This window comes from Loxodonta africana, unplaced genomic scaffold (assembly GCF_030014295.1).
Source record: "Loxodonta africana isolate mLoxAfr1 unplaced genomic scaffold, mLoxAfr1.hap2 scaffold_129, whole genome shotgun sequence".
NCBI classification, from domain to species: Eukaryota; Metazoa; Chordata; class Mammalia; order Proboscidea; family Elephantidae; genus Loxodonta; species Loxodonta africana.
Genome location: NW_026974889.1, coordinates 423,256 through 440,129, shown reverse-complemented (window position 1 = coordinate 440,129; position 16,874 = coordinate 423,256). Strand labels below are relative to the sequence as shown.

Sequence of the window (16,874 nt, the reverse complement as noted above, 5' to 3'; positions counted from 1 at the left end):
TCTCCACCGGTCCCATCAAGGCACTGCATCATTTGCTCTGCTTCACTATTCAGTTCCAAAACCAAGGCTTAGAATCGCCTGACACTGAACTTCAGCGATTCGGTGCAAGGCCGCGAGAGGGCGCGCGCACCGCCGGTTCTGTTCTGCCCACCAGGCCCTCCGAGCACCGGAACCTCCTGGACCTAAGCCGGGACGACCTGGGTACCGCTGCAGTGGCGACAGCAGAAGCTTTTCTTCCCGAGGGACCCAAGGCCCCAGGGCGCTCTCTCAATACTCCCATTAATGCTATGATTATCCTAACCCACTCCTTCTGCGTGACCTAGTGGGTCCTCTACCAGGCCGAGGCTTCAGGACCCGCAGCCCCCCGCCGTGGTCACGTAGAGGAACCTGCAGGGCCGCGCCCTCCCCGCCCAAGCTCTGCCCCTCCATACCCTGATGCCCTGCAGGCCTCTACTAGGTCCCCACCCAGGGGAGAGTTGTCGCCCCGCACAGGTGGGGGGACACGAGGGAACATTCGGAAACCACCCCTAGGCACGAAGCTGACTGCCCGATTGCCGGTATTGAGACCATGTGAGCAGGGCTGCCCCGCCAACTGGAGCCTGCAGGACATCACTCACGTTTGTCAGCTTCTCACCGCCCTCTGGGCTTGGGGTCCCAGAGCAGCCAATCCCCCGGGGGGGGGGCGGTCCATCCGCAGGGGCTGGAAGATCGGGTTGGTGCCCATGGCCGGAGCGCTTAAAACCCTTAGAAACCCTCATAAACCGTCAGCTCCAGACCTTCAAATGTCAGCCCGAGAGACACCTAATCTCCAACCTAAAAAAAAAAAAAAAAAACACACCCGTTGCCATCGAGTCAATTCTGACTCATAGTGACGCTATAGGACAGAGTAGAACTGCCCCACAGTTTCCAAGGAGCGCCTGGTGGATTCAAACTGCCAACCTGGGTAACCACTACGCCACCAGGGTAACCCACTAAACCTACTGCCACCAGGGTAGAGGCTCCAAATCCCGCCAGTGTGAGGAACCCTCAAATCCCCTCAGCACCAGAGACCCCGTCCACAGTGACCGGTACACAGCGCCGCACAAACGTTTAAGTTAACAAACGACCTGGTTGCTCAGGACCCCTTCCTGCTACCCCCACCCCCGCCACCCAGAGGGGGAGCGGGACCCGGCATCCACACTGTTAACAGACACTGAATCGCTGCTGCTTCCACAAGGAGTAGGATCCCCACGCTGCTCCACAGATTCCCAGGACCCCTTCCTTTCCTGGTGGGGCCGCGCCGACGCCCCAGCCCCAAGAGTAGACCGGCCAGGCGCGGGCGCGGGGTGCCTCAGCCTCCCAGGCACAGCGCCCAAAACAATAAGGGGCAGCATGGCCTTGGGCGGGGGATCCCTCTCTCCCCTGTCCGTGGCACCCTACGGAGTCTGGTGGGGGTGGGAGGAGGAATGGGGGCGAGTGCCCCGCCCTCAGTCTGGAATCTCACCCTCCCGGACGAACTCTAGGCCTTGGTTTCCCCTCTGGCAGAGGGAGCAGGTGGGGGGCGGGGTGGGCAGGCCCCCATCCCCCAGCTTGGCCCGCAAACCCGCCCCGGGCAGAGTAGGGACCTGGGCGCAGCCCTGGACACGGCCTTTCTCCCCAAGCCCTTCAAGCCCCCAGGCCCGAGGGCACTCCGCAGCTGGATCCCGTGGCTGGACCCCCCTCCCCCGCTGCAAAGCCATGGGGATGCAAATTTCCCGGACCAGCTGCGTCTCCCGGGCCAGAGGCTCCCTCTCGCAGCCCGTAGAGTGGCTGCATCCGCCCGCCCCCACGCAGCGTCCGCCCCCGAGGATCACTCGGGATGGGGTAAGCTGGAGGGGGCGACGCGAGCTGCTAACCCAACGTCCGGACTCTCCAACCTCTGGAGCCCACGGGATGCTGGGACTGGGACCCGCACTCCTGGTGCCTTCCCTCCACACCTTCGAGGGGCCAGGCTTGTTCAGTCTGGGAGCTGGTCCCTCCACCCAGCTGCCGGAGTTTCATACCTTTCAGAGAACACGGCAGGGAAAGCAGCACGAACAGCATCCTCTCTAAGGCGCGCCATCCGGCCCGGACCCCTCACCACCCGTCCCAGCGCTTCCGGGAGTAACTGGCTAGATGGCGTGGAACATGGCTGCTGGCCCGGCCCAGCGGCCCGGGTGTGGGGCGGGCGTGGGGGGGGTTGGGCCTCCAGAGGGAAGGGTGGGGTCTAGAAGCAAGGAGAATGCCAAGGTGTGCGGGGTGAGGAGACGGGAGACGTCAGGAGAGGGCCCTCTCGCGTGCAGAGTTAAGTATTGGAGGTGCAACGGTTAAGTGCTTGGCTAACTGAAAGGTGGGCCGTTGGAACCCACCAGCTCAAGGGTTGAAAAGATCTGGAGATGGGCTCCCGTAAAGATTCTAACCAAACAAAATCCAAACCAGTTGCTGTTGAATCAATTCCGACTCATAGTGACCCTATAGGGCAGAGCAGAACTGCCCCATAGGGTTTCTAAGACTATAAGTCTTTACAGAAGCAGACTGCCATGTCTTTCTGCAAAGAACCAACTGGTAGATTCGAACTGTCCACCCTTTGGTTAGTGGCCAAGCTCTTAACCACGGGGCCACCAGGGCTGTGCCATAAAGACTGCAACCTAGGAAACCTTGTGAGGCAGTTCTAAGTTGTCATACAGGGTTGATATGAGTCAGAATCTCTTGATGGCACACAACCATGATTGTACTAAGAAAAATTCCTCCAAGCAGCTGTCTACATGACCCCTGAAGCACACATGCATGCACGCTATCAAAGCAGTGCGGCCAAAGACAGGAAATTGGAAAAGAGACATTATAGAGTGGGCAGTGAAAAGGGATTTCTGAGGGACATGCAGCTCAAGCAGAGGAGGTAGCATACAACTAAATGCCCTTCTCCTTCTATTGTTCAATGGTCTTGAGAAAGAATGTGTCCCAGGAATTAACTGTAGCCCAGGAGAACTTGAAGACAGCAAATACAGAGGACCAGTCAGGATGCTTCTGCAGTGGTCAGGGTGAGGAGTGATGGTGGTAGTGCAGGTGGGAACAGTGGGCAGGCTTGAGGTGTACTTTGGAGCTTGAGCTGCCAAGAATTGCTGGTGGATCAGATGTATGGGATGAGGGGAACGGAGAATCAAAGGTGACTTCTAGAATTCAGGCTACCATGAGCGCATGGTCACCAGAGCTATTCTCTACCATGTGGAAAACCATGGAGGAACAAACTTGAGAAAATGACCAAACGATTTTTTCTGGACATGTTAGATTTGGATGTCTGAGGTCATCCAAGTGTGAAGAACAGTTCCCAGCTGTGGATACCACTCAGAGGTAGAGTAGTTTTCTGGGTTCTAAGAATTTGGAGATCATCAGCCTATAGCTGATTTGAAAGCCACTGGTGGTGCGATGATTATGCATTTGGGTGCTACCAAAAGGTCTGCAGTTTGAATCTACCAGTCACTCCTTGGAAACCCTGTGGGGAAGCTCTACTCTGTCCTATAGGGTCCCTATGAGTCAGAATCCACTCGACAGCGACTTTTTTGTTTTGTTTTAATACTAAGCTCAGAAAAGTTGTGTGTCAGGGTTGTATTTTTTCACAATACTTATTCAAGCAGTTCGAATCTACCAGCCACTCCTTGGAAACCCTATGGGTCAATTCTACTCTGTCCTTTAGGGTTGCTATGAGATAGAATCGACTCAACAGCAATGAACTTAGTCTTAGAGGAGCCCTTTGTCTGTCAAAGCTGAGAGTTTTACTTCATACTTTTTAAAACTGCCATGTCTCATGTTACGTGGCTACCCTTACAGGAGCATTTTTGGTGCTAACTTGACTTGTTCTTGGTGAAGGGCTCTGTATTCATTTTCTAGGGCTGCCATAGTAAATTACCAAAAACTCAGTGTCTTTAAAAAAACATATAATCCAAACAGTCCAAAAAGCTGGATTATATGAAGAAGAAGGGGCCTCAGGATTGGAGGAAGACTCATTAACAGCCTAGACATGCAGATGACACAACCTTGCTTACTGAAAGTGAAGACGACTTGAAGCACTTACTGATGAGGATCAAAGACTTCAGCCTTCAGTATGGATTACACTTCAACATAAAGAAAACAAAAATCCTCACAACTGGAACAATAAAAAAATCACAGTAAACAGACAAAATACTGAAGTCATCAAGGATTTCATTTTACTTGGATCCACAATCAACACCCATGGAAGCAGCCGTCAAGAAATCAAACGACATATTTTATTGGGCAAATCTGCTACAAAAGACCTCTTTAAAGTGTTAAAAATCGAAGATGTCACTTTGAGGACTAAGGTGTGCCTGAACCAAGCCATGATATTTTCAATCGCCTCATGTGCAGCTAAAGCTGGACAATGAATAAGGAAGGCAAAAGAACAGAAACTTGAATTATGTTGTTGGTGAAGAATAATGAATATACCATGGACTGCTAGAAGAATGAACACACCTGTCTTGGAAGAAGTACAGCCAGAATGCTCCTTAGAAAGGTGGGTGGCAAGACTTGGTCTCACGTCCTCTGGACATATTATCAGGAGTAATCAGTCCCTGGAAAAAGACATTGTGCTTGGTAAAGTAGACGGTCAGTGAAAAAGACAAAGATCCTCAATGAGACAGATTGAGACGGTGGCTGCAACAGTGGGCTCAAACATCGCAATGAGAAAGGCCCAGGGCTGGGCACTGTTCCGTTCTGTTGTACACAGGGTCGCTATGAGTTGGAACTGACCCAACAGCACCTAACAACAACATCATAAACTCACTAGATCTCCTGGGGATAGAATGTCATATTCAGTGTAGAATAGATAGAGTTTCTTTGTTTGTTTGTTTACCATATTTACTATCACTTACATTTGATAACTTCCACATTCTGTTGGATCGCTTTTCTTTGGAATGGATACAAACGTGCATCTCTTGCAGTCTGTTGGCCAGGTAGCTAGCTTCCAAATTTCTTTGCATAGTGGAGTGGGCATGAACAGTGCTGCATCTGTTCGTTGAACCAACTCAGTGGGTATTCTGTCAGCTCCTGGAGCCTTGTTTTTCACCAGTGCCTTCAGTGTAGCTTGGACTTCTTGCTTCACTACTACCAGTTCTTGATCATATGCCACCTCATGAAATGACTGAAAGTTGACCATTTCTTTTGGTACTGTGACTCTGTGTATTCTTTCCATCTTTTGTGTGTGTGCTTTAAGTGAAACTTTACAAATCAAGTCAGTCTCTCATACAAAAATTAGTATACAGCTTGCTATGTACTCCTAGTTCCTCTCCCACTAATGAGACAGCACACTCCTTCTCTCAGCCCTGTATTCCCCATGTCCATTCAGCCACTTTCTGTCCCCCTCTGCCTTCTCATCTCCCCTCCAAACGGGAGCTGCCCACATAGTCTCATGTGTCCACTTGAGACCAGAAGGTCACTCCTCACCACTATCATTTTCCATGCTATAATCCAGTCCAATCCCTGTCTGAAGAGTTGGCTTTGGGAATAGTTCCAGTCTTGGGCCAACAGAAGGTCTGGGGATCGTGACCTCTAGGGTTCCTCTAGTCTCAGTCAGATCATTAAGTCTGATTTTTTTATGGGACTTTGAGGTCTGCATCTCACTGCTCTCGTGCTCCGTCAGGGATACTCTGTTTCGTTCCCTGTCGTAGCAGTCTTCAGTTGTAGACGGGCACCATCTAGTTCTTCTGGTCTCAGGCTGATGTAGTCTTGGATTTACGTGGCCATTTCTGTCTTTTGGACTCATAATTACCTTGTATCTTTGGTGTTCTTCATTCTCCTTTGCTCCAGGTGGGTTGAGACCAATTGATGCATCTTAGATGGCCGCTTGATAGTGTTTTTAAGACTGCAGACGCCACTCACCAAAGTGGGATGCAGAATGTTTTCTTAATAGATTTTATTATGCCAATTGACCTAGATGTCCCCTGAAAACATGGTCCCCCTACTGCTGCCCCTGCTACTCTGACCTTTGGAGCTTTTGGTTTATTCAGGAAACTGCTTTTGGTTTAGTCCAGTTATGCTGACCTCTCCTTTATTGTATGATGTCTTTCCCTTCACCTAAAATAGTTCTTGTCTACTATCTCATTTGCGAATATCCTTCTCCCTCCCTTTCTCCCCACCCTCATAACCATCAAAGAATATTTTCTTCTCTGTTTAAACTATTTCTTGAGTTCTTATAATAGTGGTCTCATGCAATATTCGTCCTTTTGCAACTGACTAATTTCACTCAGCATAATGCCCTCCAGATTCCTCCAAGCTATGAAATATTTCACGGATTCATCATTGTTCTTGATCTATGTGAAGTATTCTATCGTGTGAATGTACCACAATTTATTTATCCATTCATCTGTTGGTGGGCACCTTGGTTACTTCCATCTTTCTCCTATTGTAAACAGTGCTGCAATGAACATGGTTGTGCATATATCTGTTCATATAAAGGCTCTTATTTCTCTAAGATATATTCCAAGGAGTGGGATTGCCATATGCTATGGTAGTTCTATTTCTAGCTTTTTAAGGAAGTGCCAGATTGATTTCCAAAGTGGCTGCACCATTTTAAACTCCCACCAGCAGTGAATAAGTGTTCCAGTCTCTCTACAACCTCTCGAACATTTATTATTTTGTGATTTGGGATTAATGGCAGCCTTGTTGGAGTGAGATGGTATCTCATTGTAGTTTTGATTTACATTTCTCTAACGGCTAATGATTATGAGCATTTCCTCATGTATCTGTTACCTGCCTGAATGTCTTCTTCGTTGAAGTGCCTATTCCTATCCTTTGCCCATTTTTAAAATGGATTATTTGTCTTTTTGTTATTGAGTTTTTGCAATATCATGTAGATTTTAGAGATCAGATGCTGATCGGAAATGTTATAGCTCAAAACTGTTTCCCAGGCTGTAGGCAATCAGTTTACTCTCCTGGTGAAGACTTTGGATGAGCATAAGTGTTTCATTTTTAGGAGTTACCTAATTTCTCTTTGGGTACTTGTACATTGTTAGTAATGTTTTTTGTTACAATCCCACCCTAATCCTCTTTAACATAAAATTACAATCACAAAATGGAGGACAACTACAGAACACTGGGAATCATGGCCTAACCAACTTGGTACACACATTTTTCGGGGGGGACATAATACAATCCATGACATCCACCTTTTAGTATATTTTGGGGACTGGCTCTTTTAGTCAGAAACAGGTTGAATAAAAGTGCTTACTTACCAGCAGTTTCCCGACAGTGTTGGTGACGGATCCCCAGTTGGATACACACAATCACACTGACTGCATTTGCGGTGCCTCAGCAAGTCCCACTTGCCTTCGTAACACTGATCTCTAGAACAAAACACAGCTCTGTAAGCAAGTCAGTTAAAAATAAAGGCATTGGATATTGAACATCACTAAAGACATAAGTGCATATTGGTTCTGTGTTGGTTGCCAGAATCTAATTCTCTTAATTAATTCATATTTTTTGTAGATATTTTTCTTGCTCCATATACCCAGAGTTCTGTGTACATATAATGAACATTCTACACGTAGGTTTCTCACAAATATTACCCAATGTCATTCATTTTTTTGACCATTCACTCAATGTTCAAGAATAAATTGAAGTATAGGAAATATTCTTATGGTTATTTAACTCTAAGGATGAAGAAATTGCATAGCGGGTCTTGGCTCCCTTTAGAAATTCTCTACCTGATGCAGTTCCACACAGCAACACGGACCTTCATCTCAGCACAGGAAGAAAGACAGCTTTGTCTCAATATCTGCCACTGCTCTTCACCTTCTACTAAGGTAAAAATTCTTCAGCCTGCCAAGAGCATTGTTCAAGAATTGGCTTCAAATCTCTCCTTGAAAAGTACAGTGAAAAATCTTATAAAAATGTTAAGTTTTATTATTAGGCAAACCACTATTTTGTCAAATCATCGTCTCTATATAAATTTTTCACCACTATGTGGCTTAAGGCAGCAATCAGGTGTGTAATAATGTGTATATCATTACATTTCAAATTATAAAGTGATGTTCCAATGGTTTAAAGAGTTGGAGGGACTATTGTGGCTAGAGAATATTGAATCAAAAAATATTTTGACATGAAAGTTTCAACAACAAATATGTTCCATAACTGTAGGTGTACTTGTAGATAAATATTTAATGTAATAATTCGGATGGTTAAAAAAGACAAAAACAAATAAAAACACATTAAACAGCAGAATAAGTCAATAGATGTCTATTATCATGACAGATACAAACAGAAAACAAAGAATAAAAAATAAGTGCAGCAGAGGTTACCAGCATTATGTAAAAGAGAGGAGCATCTTGACACCGAAATAAAATAGCTAGATGCTTCAAAATGTGCATCCAGCAGCTTTTCCTTTTAGCAGGTGTTGCAATTTCTGATTTATTGGAATTAAACTAGTTGTCCATGTCATTCACGTATTATTTTAGTGCAGTAAATCATTTTACAAGTCCCATGCTGTAGAAAAAATGCTTAAATCATTACATAAACATAGCTTTGCTCACAACTCTTCCCATTCTGAATCCATTACTTTTCCCTTTACCACTTCCTAAATAGCTTTGAAAATCTTCGCAAAGCTGTAAACCCAAGTTCTAGTCCCACCACCATTTTATGTGATACTGATCACTCTGTATCCCTGTGAAGTCTTTTTTTTTTTTTTTACCTCGTCACTATTGTCGACTCAACATGTTTACTGCCTTATTGCGCTCTTTACCTGTTGTTGAAGCCTTGGTATTTACTTTCAAATGTCTTTCTTATTTCTCTACCTTAACAGTTAAAACAGTGTTTCATTTTATTTGCTGTTGTTGTTTTCTTTTATTATATTTCTTCTTGTCCACTCAGAGTTCAGGCATGATTAAACATATGGGTAATTACATTTTTGTGGAGACAGAATGGGATTTAGAATCAAGTTTCAATTACCCGGGTTTTACTTCCTTCATTGACTAGCTGTATATCGGCAATACTTACTGACTATAAAACTTAATTTCAACATTTGTAAAACAGGTTACAATCTATGCTTTTTTTAGATATATACATTTTTTAAAATTTCAAAATATAAATTCACCAAAAATGATGTTAACATTTAGATTTTTCTTGTGATAAAAAAACTAAACCAAACCTGTTGTCATCAAGTTGATTCCAACTCATACCGACTCTATAGGACAGAGGAGAGCTGCGCCATAAGGGCTTCCAAGGAGTGGCTGGTGGATTTGAACTGTCGGCCTTTTGGTTAGCAGCCAGGTTGTAATCCACTACATCACCAGGACTCCTTTCTTGTAATAAGTCAGATAAATTGATAAGCTTATATTCCAGCTATGTATTTAGTGCATGAAATATGTCAAAGAGAATTATGTAATGTTTAAAAGTTTAAAATGTAAATTGATCAAAAATTATAATAAATTCCAAATAAGTAAGATAAAATGATTAGCTCCAAATCTCAGTAGGGGTTTAAATGCCTTTGAGACCAGTTGGTGCTCCTGTTTTCACCCATTCTCAATGGCACAAACTCAGCATCAGTCTCTGAATAGTGATTATGATGCTAACCCTGTAGACGATCAGGAGTGGTTAGGCTACTATTTTCACATGTTTTGCTGGCTAATAGATTTAAATTATCTTTACTGTCTAATATTTTTTATCTTTTACTTTTGGAGAACGAAGTCAATTGTTCATGTCGTATTATGTATGGTACAGCCCAGAGTGTTTGTAGTGTTCAATACTTTAAATTTCTCACCACTTTCATCATTACTTTTTTGTATAGGAAACTCAGGAATCAAATATTTTATACTGTCCAGCAATGCTTACACTGTAAGTATAAAGTGGGAGCCATTATAACGTTAAGGGAAATATCATTGATACAATGTTGGCTTTTTAATTAGGCAGATTTGTCTTTGTAATCCCACTCTGCCCTTAATTGGCTGATGACTTTAAGTATGCTTCTTTACTTTCCGTAGCCTTGATTTACTCACCCACAGAATGGGACGATGACCTTCATCTGGAAAGAATATACATATATACATATATACAGACGTATGAAGCTTACTTCTGACAATACTAACAAATATTGCTATTTTTTTTTTTTTGCCTTCTTTACTCCAAGCTTCTAGACGGTTTACTCAGTTACATTTCCTTCCTTCCTTTCTTCTTTCTTTCTATGCTGCCTCTTTTTTTTTCCCTTTCAGTTTTATTGTGAATTCATAAACGCTAGGTTGAATTTCAGTGTTTATATGCTATTGGGGGTATGCATATAAGTAAGCAAATTTAGCTTCCTGAAATTGAAATGTAGGTAATTCCTGCACTGTCTGCCTCACATGACATGCGAAAGTTATTTAAAATAGTAAGAAAATATAAATATGTTACTTATTATCTATTGAATCCATACATCAGGCTAGATAATTTAACTGTCATGTTGAAGTGATAAATTTATAAATATAGATATTAATATTTTGTTATTAATGTAAGAAGAGTAAGTTAGACACCTAATATGAAGAGCAGGTAAGGATTTCAAAAGGATTGGTTCTCAGAAGAGTAGGACTAGAACAGTAATAAACAAAAGGTAAAATATGTTCGTAGCAGGAACATACAGAAGGTTGCTTCTACAATGGTGTTTAAAATAGAATAATGTATATTTGATTAGACAATCATTTATGGGAATAAAAAGATTAAGAAAATTTATCCTTACCTGCAAAATCTTAGAACCGAAAAACCAAACCAAACCCAGTGCCGTCGAGTCGACTCCACTCCTACTCATGGCGACCCTATAGGACAGAGTAGAACTGCCCCATAGAGTTTCCAAGGAGCGCCTGGAGGATTCAAACTGCTGACCCTTTGGTTAGCAGCTGTAGCACTTAACCACTATGCCACCAGGGTTTCCACAAAATCTTAGAAGCAGCAACATATTCATCATATTTCATCCAGAACATTCCTGATGTCCTGCAGTCATGCATTTAAAGTCATTTTTGCAGAAACATTCATTTTTATAGCTACTTACCTTCCTGGTGATTACATCATTGGCTCATAAAGACGAGAAAAAGAACCAAATGCAATTTGGCTGTCTTGACTGGGTCCCAAAGAAGACTATTAAGTTAAACAAATGAATAGAAACATCTTAAATAAGCAATATCTTCTATGTGCAACTGCTTGTGTGTGGCACCAGGAAAATAAACACTAATCAAGGTAATTTTAATTCCCAGTGAAATGAAACATCATATGGAAACATGGGGATTTTACTCTCCCTTGATAATTATATCATCTAGAATCATCTCATGTGAGATTTTTATCATAAAGGAAGGGTCCATGGAAAGGAAATGCCTGACTGGAGCCCGCTGTGGATTATTCTTAATTGCCTCTCCACTCTCACATTCCCAAAAGGAAGGAGGATATCAGGGCTTAATATGACTCAAGTACAGCATGAAAAAATGGAATATGTTTGCAAATGTCAACACAACTATTTGTAAAATAATTAGATATTTATTAAATCATTTTGTGAGAAATGAAGTGGCTCTGATCAGACTTAAATAAATGGGTTGACTAATTTTTTTTTTGTTGTTAATATTTGAATGTACCATGCAACTAGGTTGATGGAAGTTGTATATAAAAGTTATCCAAATCACTCAGTAGGATCATTTCAAAGAATCTGAAAAAAGTTAGGAAAATAAATTTGAAATACTGTGGCACTATGAGTCAACCAGAATTACAGAGCGTTCAGTAAATTGGAGTAAAAAAAGAACTGAAGGTATCATTTTCAAGTCGATTGTTGTTAGGTGCCATCAAGTCTGTTCTGACTCATAGCCAAACTATGTATCACAGAACAAAACACTGCCTGGTCCTGTGCCATTCTTACAATCGTTACTATGCTTGAGCCCATTGTCGCACCCACTGTGTCAGTCTCTCTCTTTGAGGGTCTTCCTTTTTTTCCACTGATCCTGTACTGTACCAAGCATGATGTCCTTCTCCAGGAACTGATCTTTCCTGACAACATGTCCAAAGTATGTAAGACACAGTCTCGCCATCCTTGCTTCTAAGGAGCATTCTGGTTGTACTTCTTCCAAGACAGATTTGTTCCTTCTCTTGGCAGTGCATTCAATATTCTTTGCCAAGGCCAAAATTCAAAGGTGTCAATTCTTCTTTGGTCTTCCTTATTCATTGTCCAGTTTTCACATGCATATTAGGTGATTGAAAACACAATGCCTTGGGTCAGGTACACCTTAGTCTTCAAGGTGACATATTTGCTTTTCAACACTTTAAAGAAGTCCTTTGCAGCAGATTTACCTAATGCAATGCGTCTTTTGATTTGTTTAATTTTTTAAATTTTGTTGTGCTTTAAGTGAAAGTTTACAAATCAAGTCAGTCTCTTACACAAAAACTTATATTCACCTTGTTACATACTCCCAATTGCTCTTCCCCTAATGAGACAGCCTACTCCCTCCCTCCACTCTCTCTTTTCATGTCCATTCCTCCAGCTTCTAACCCTCTCTACCCTCTCCTCTTCCCTCCAGACAGGAGATGCCAGCATAGTCTCAAGTGTCCACCTGATCCAAGAAGCTCACTCCTCACCAGCATCCCTCTCCAACCTATTGTCCAGTCCAATCCCTGTCTGAAGAGTTGGTTTCTGTCCTGGGCCAACAGAAGGTCTGGGGGCCATGACCACCAGGGTCCTTCTAGTCTCAGTCAGACCATTAAGTCTGGTCTTTTTAGAGAATTTGGAGTCTGCATCCCACTGCTCTCCTGCTCCCACAGGGGTTCTCTGTGTTCCCTGTCAGGGCAGTCATCAGTTGTAGCTGGGCACCATCTAGTTCTTCTGGTCTCAGGCTGTTGTAGTCTCTGGTTTATGTGGCCCTTTCTGTCTCTTGGGCTCTTAATGACCTTGTGTCCTTGGTGTTCTACATTCTCCTTTGATCCAGGTGGACTGAGACCAATTGATGCATCTTAGATGGCCGCTTGCTAGGGCCGAAGACCCCAGATGCCAATCTCCAAAGTAGGATGCAGAATGTTTTCTTAATAGATTTTATTATTCCAATTGACTTAGATGTCCCTTGAAACCATGGTCCCCAAACCCCTGCCCCTGCTACTCTGGCTTTCGAAGCGTTCAGTTTCTTCAGGAAACTTCTTTGCTTTTGGTTTAGTCCAGTTGTGCTGACCTTCCCTGTATTGTGTGTTGTCTTTCCCATCACCTAAAGTAGTTCTTATCTACTACCTAATTAGTGAATATCCCTCTCCTTCCCCCCTCCCTCCCATCTCTCTTAACCATCAAAGAATATTTTCTTCTCTGTTTAAACTATTTCTCAGTTCTTATAGTAGTGGTCTTATACAATACTTATTCTTTTGTAACTAATTTCACTCAGCATAATGCCTTCCAGGTTCCTCCATGTTATGAAATGTTTCACAGATTTATCACTGTTCTTTATCAATGTGTAGTATTCTGTCGTGTGAATATACCAAAGTTTATTTATTCATTCATCCGTTAATGGGCACCTTGGTTGCTTCCATCTTTTTGCTATTTTAAACAGTGCTGCAATGAACATAAGGGTGCATATATCTGTTCCTGTAAAAGTTCTTATTTCTCTAGGATATATTCCAAGGAGTGGGATTGCTGGATCTTACGGTAGTTCTATTTGTAGCTTTTTAAGGAAGCGCCAAATTGATTTCCAAAGTGGTTGTACCATTTTACATTCCCACCAACCGTGTATAAGTGTTCCAATCTCTCCACGACTTCCCCAACATTTCTTGTTTTGTGTTTTTTGGATTAATGCCAGCCTTGTTGGAGTGAGATGAAATCTCATTGTAGTTTTGATCTGCATTTCTCTAATGGCTAATGACCATGAACATTTCCTCATGTATCTGTTAGCTACCTGAATGTCTTCTTTAGTGAAGTGTCTGTTCATATCTTTTACCAATTTTTTAATTGTGTTATTTGTCTTTTTGTAGTTGAATTTTTGCAGTATCATGTAGATTTTAGGGATCAGGCACTGATTGGAAATGTCATACCTAAAAACTTTTCCTCAGTCTGGGTAATCTTTTAACTCTTTTGGTGAAGTCTTTGGATGAGCATAGGTGTTCGATTTTTAGGAACTCCCAGCTATCTAATTTTTCTTCTGCATTGTTAATAATGTTTTATATACTGTTTATGCCATGTATTAGGGCTCCGAACAGTGTCGCTATTTTTTCTTCCATGATCTTTATCATTTTAGATTTTATATTTAGGTCTTTGATCCATTTTGAGTTTGTTCTTGTGCATGGAGTGAGGTATGGGTCTCGTTTCATTTTTTTGCAGATGGATATCCAGTTATGCCAGCATCATTTGTTAAAAAAAACTGTCTTTTCCCCGTTTAACTGTTTTGGGGCCTTAGTCAAATATCAACGGCTCATATGTGGATGGATTTATGTCTGGATTCTCAAATCTGTTCCATTGGTCTATGTATCTGTTGTTGTAGGAGTACCAGGCTGTTTTGACTACTGTGGCAGTGTAATATGTTCTAAAATCAGGTAGAGTGAGGCCTCCCACTCTATTCTTCTTTTCCAGGAATGCTTTATTTATCTGGGGCCTCTTTCCCTTCCCTATGAAGATGGTGATTTTTTCTCCATCTCATTAAAAAATGTCATTGGACTCATTAGACCTGGATTGGACTGGACAACGGATTGGAGAGAGAGATGATGAGGAGTGAGCTACTTGTATCAGGTGGACACTTGAGGCGATGTTGACATCTCCTGTTTGGAGGGAAGATGAGAGGGTTAGAAGCTTACAAAATGGTCACGAAAAGAGAGACTGGAAGGAGGGAGCGGGCTATCTCATTGTGTAGTAAGGTGTATATAAGTCTATATGTGAGAGACTGACTTGATTTGTAAGCTTTCACTTAAAGCACAATACAAATTATTTTTAAAAAGTTGGAATTTGGCTTGGAATTGCATTAAATCTATTGATTGCTTTTGGTAGAATAGACATTTTTATAATGTTAAGTCTTCCTATCCATGAGCAACATATGTTTTTCCACATAGGTAGGTCTCTTTTGGTTTCTTGCAGTAGCGTCTTCTAGTTTTCTATGTTTAGGTATTTTACATCTCTGGTAAGATGTATTCCTAAGTATTTTATCTTCTTCGGGGCTATTGTAAGCGGTATTGATTTGGGGATTTCCTTTTCGGTGTTCTTTTCGTTGGTGTAGAGGAATCCAACTGATTTTTGTATGTTTATCTTGTATCCCGATACTCTGCTGAACTCTTCTATTAGTTTCAGTAGTTTTCTGGAGGATTCCTTAGGGTTTTCTGTGTATAAGATATGTCATCTGCAAATAGAGATACTTTTATTTTTCCCTGCCAATCTGGATGTCTTTATGTCTTTATCTAGCCTAATTGCTATGGGTAGGACCTCCAGCACAGTGTTCAATAAAAGTGTTGATAAAGGGCAAACTTGTCTGGTTCCCTATCTCAAGGGGAATACTTTCAGGCTCTCTGCATTTAGGATGATGTTGGCTATCGGTTTTGTATCAAAGCCCTTTATTATGTTGAGGAATTTTCCTTCTATTCCTATTTTGCTGAGAGTTTTTATCATGAATGGTGTCGAACTTTGTCAAATGCCTTTTCTGCATCAACTGATGAAATCATGTGATTCTTGTCTTTTGTTTTATTTATATGATAGATTACATTAATGGTTTTTCCAATGTTGAACCATTCCTGCATACGTGGTATGAATCCCATTTGGTCATGGTGAATTATTTTTTTGATATGTTGTTGAACTCTATTGGCTAGAGTTTTGTTGAGGATTTTGGCATCTAAGTTCATGAGGGATATAGGTCTGTAATTTTTGTGTGTGTGTGTGATGTCTTTATGTGGTTTTGGTATCAGGGATATGGTGGCTTCACAGAATGAGTTTGGGAGTATTCTGTCCTTTTCTGTTCTCTGAAATACCTTTAGTAGTAGTGGTGTTAACCCTTCTCTGAAAGTTTGGTAGAACTCTTCAGTGAAACTGTTCGGGTCGGAGCTTTTTTTTGGGGGGGGAGAGTTTTTTGATTACCTTTTCCACCTCGTCTTTTGTTATGGGTCTATTTAGTTGTTCTACCTCTGTTTGTGTTAGTTTAAGTAGGTAATGTGTTTCTAGGAATTCATCCATTTCTTCTAGGTTTTCAAATTGTTAGAGTACCATTTTTCAGAGTAATCTGATATGAGTCTCTTAATTTCAGTTGGGTGTGTTGTGATATGGCCCATCTCATTTCTTATTCGGGTTATTTGGTTCCTCTCCTGTTTTTCTTTTGTCAGTTTGGCCAGTGGTTTATCAATTTTGTTCATTTTTTTCAAAAACACTAGCTTTTGATCTTGTTAATTCTTTCAATTGTTTTTATGTTTTCTATTTCATTTAGTTCTGCTCTAATTTTTATTATTTGTTTTCTTCTAGTGCCTGTGAGTTTCTTTTGTTGCTGTCTTTCTATTTCTTCAAGTTGTAGAGATAATTCTTTCATTTTGGCCATTTTTTCTTTTTGTATGTGTGCATTTATTGATATAATTTGGCCTCTGAGCACCGCTTTTGCTGTGTCCCAAAGGTTCTGTTAGGAAGTGTTTTCATTCTTATTGGATTCTATCAATTTCTTTATTCCATCCTTATTTTTTTTTTTTAATGTCTTCTATAATCCAATCTTTTTGGAGCAGGGTATTGTTCAGTTTCCAAGTGTTTGATTTCTTTTTCCTGTTTTTCCTGTTATTGATTTCCACTTTTATGGCCTCTGGTCAGACAAAATGCTTTGTAATATTTCAATGTTTTGGATTCTGCTAAGGCTTGTTTTATGGCCTAATATGTGGTCTATTCTAGAGAATGTTCCATGTGCACTAGAAAAGAAAGTATAGTTGGTTGCTGTTGGGTG

The 16,874-nt window shown here is 41.8% G+C and overlaps 1 long non-coding RNA gene across 1 annotated transcript; it reads left to right on the top strand.

Moving 5' to 3' along the window:
* Positions 1 to 662: 662 nt before the first annotated feature.
* Positions 663 to 12,116, top strand: LOC135229193 (uncharacterized). The gene is made up of 2 exons (XR_010319967.1): positions 663 to 7,808; positions 9,788 to 12,116. It is a non-coding gene; the product is annotated as an uncharacterized LOC135229193 (long non-coding RNA).
* Positions 12,117 to 16,874: the final 4,758 nt, after the last annotated feature.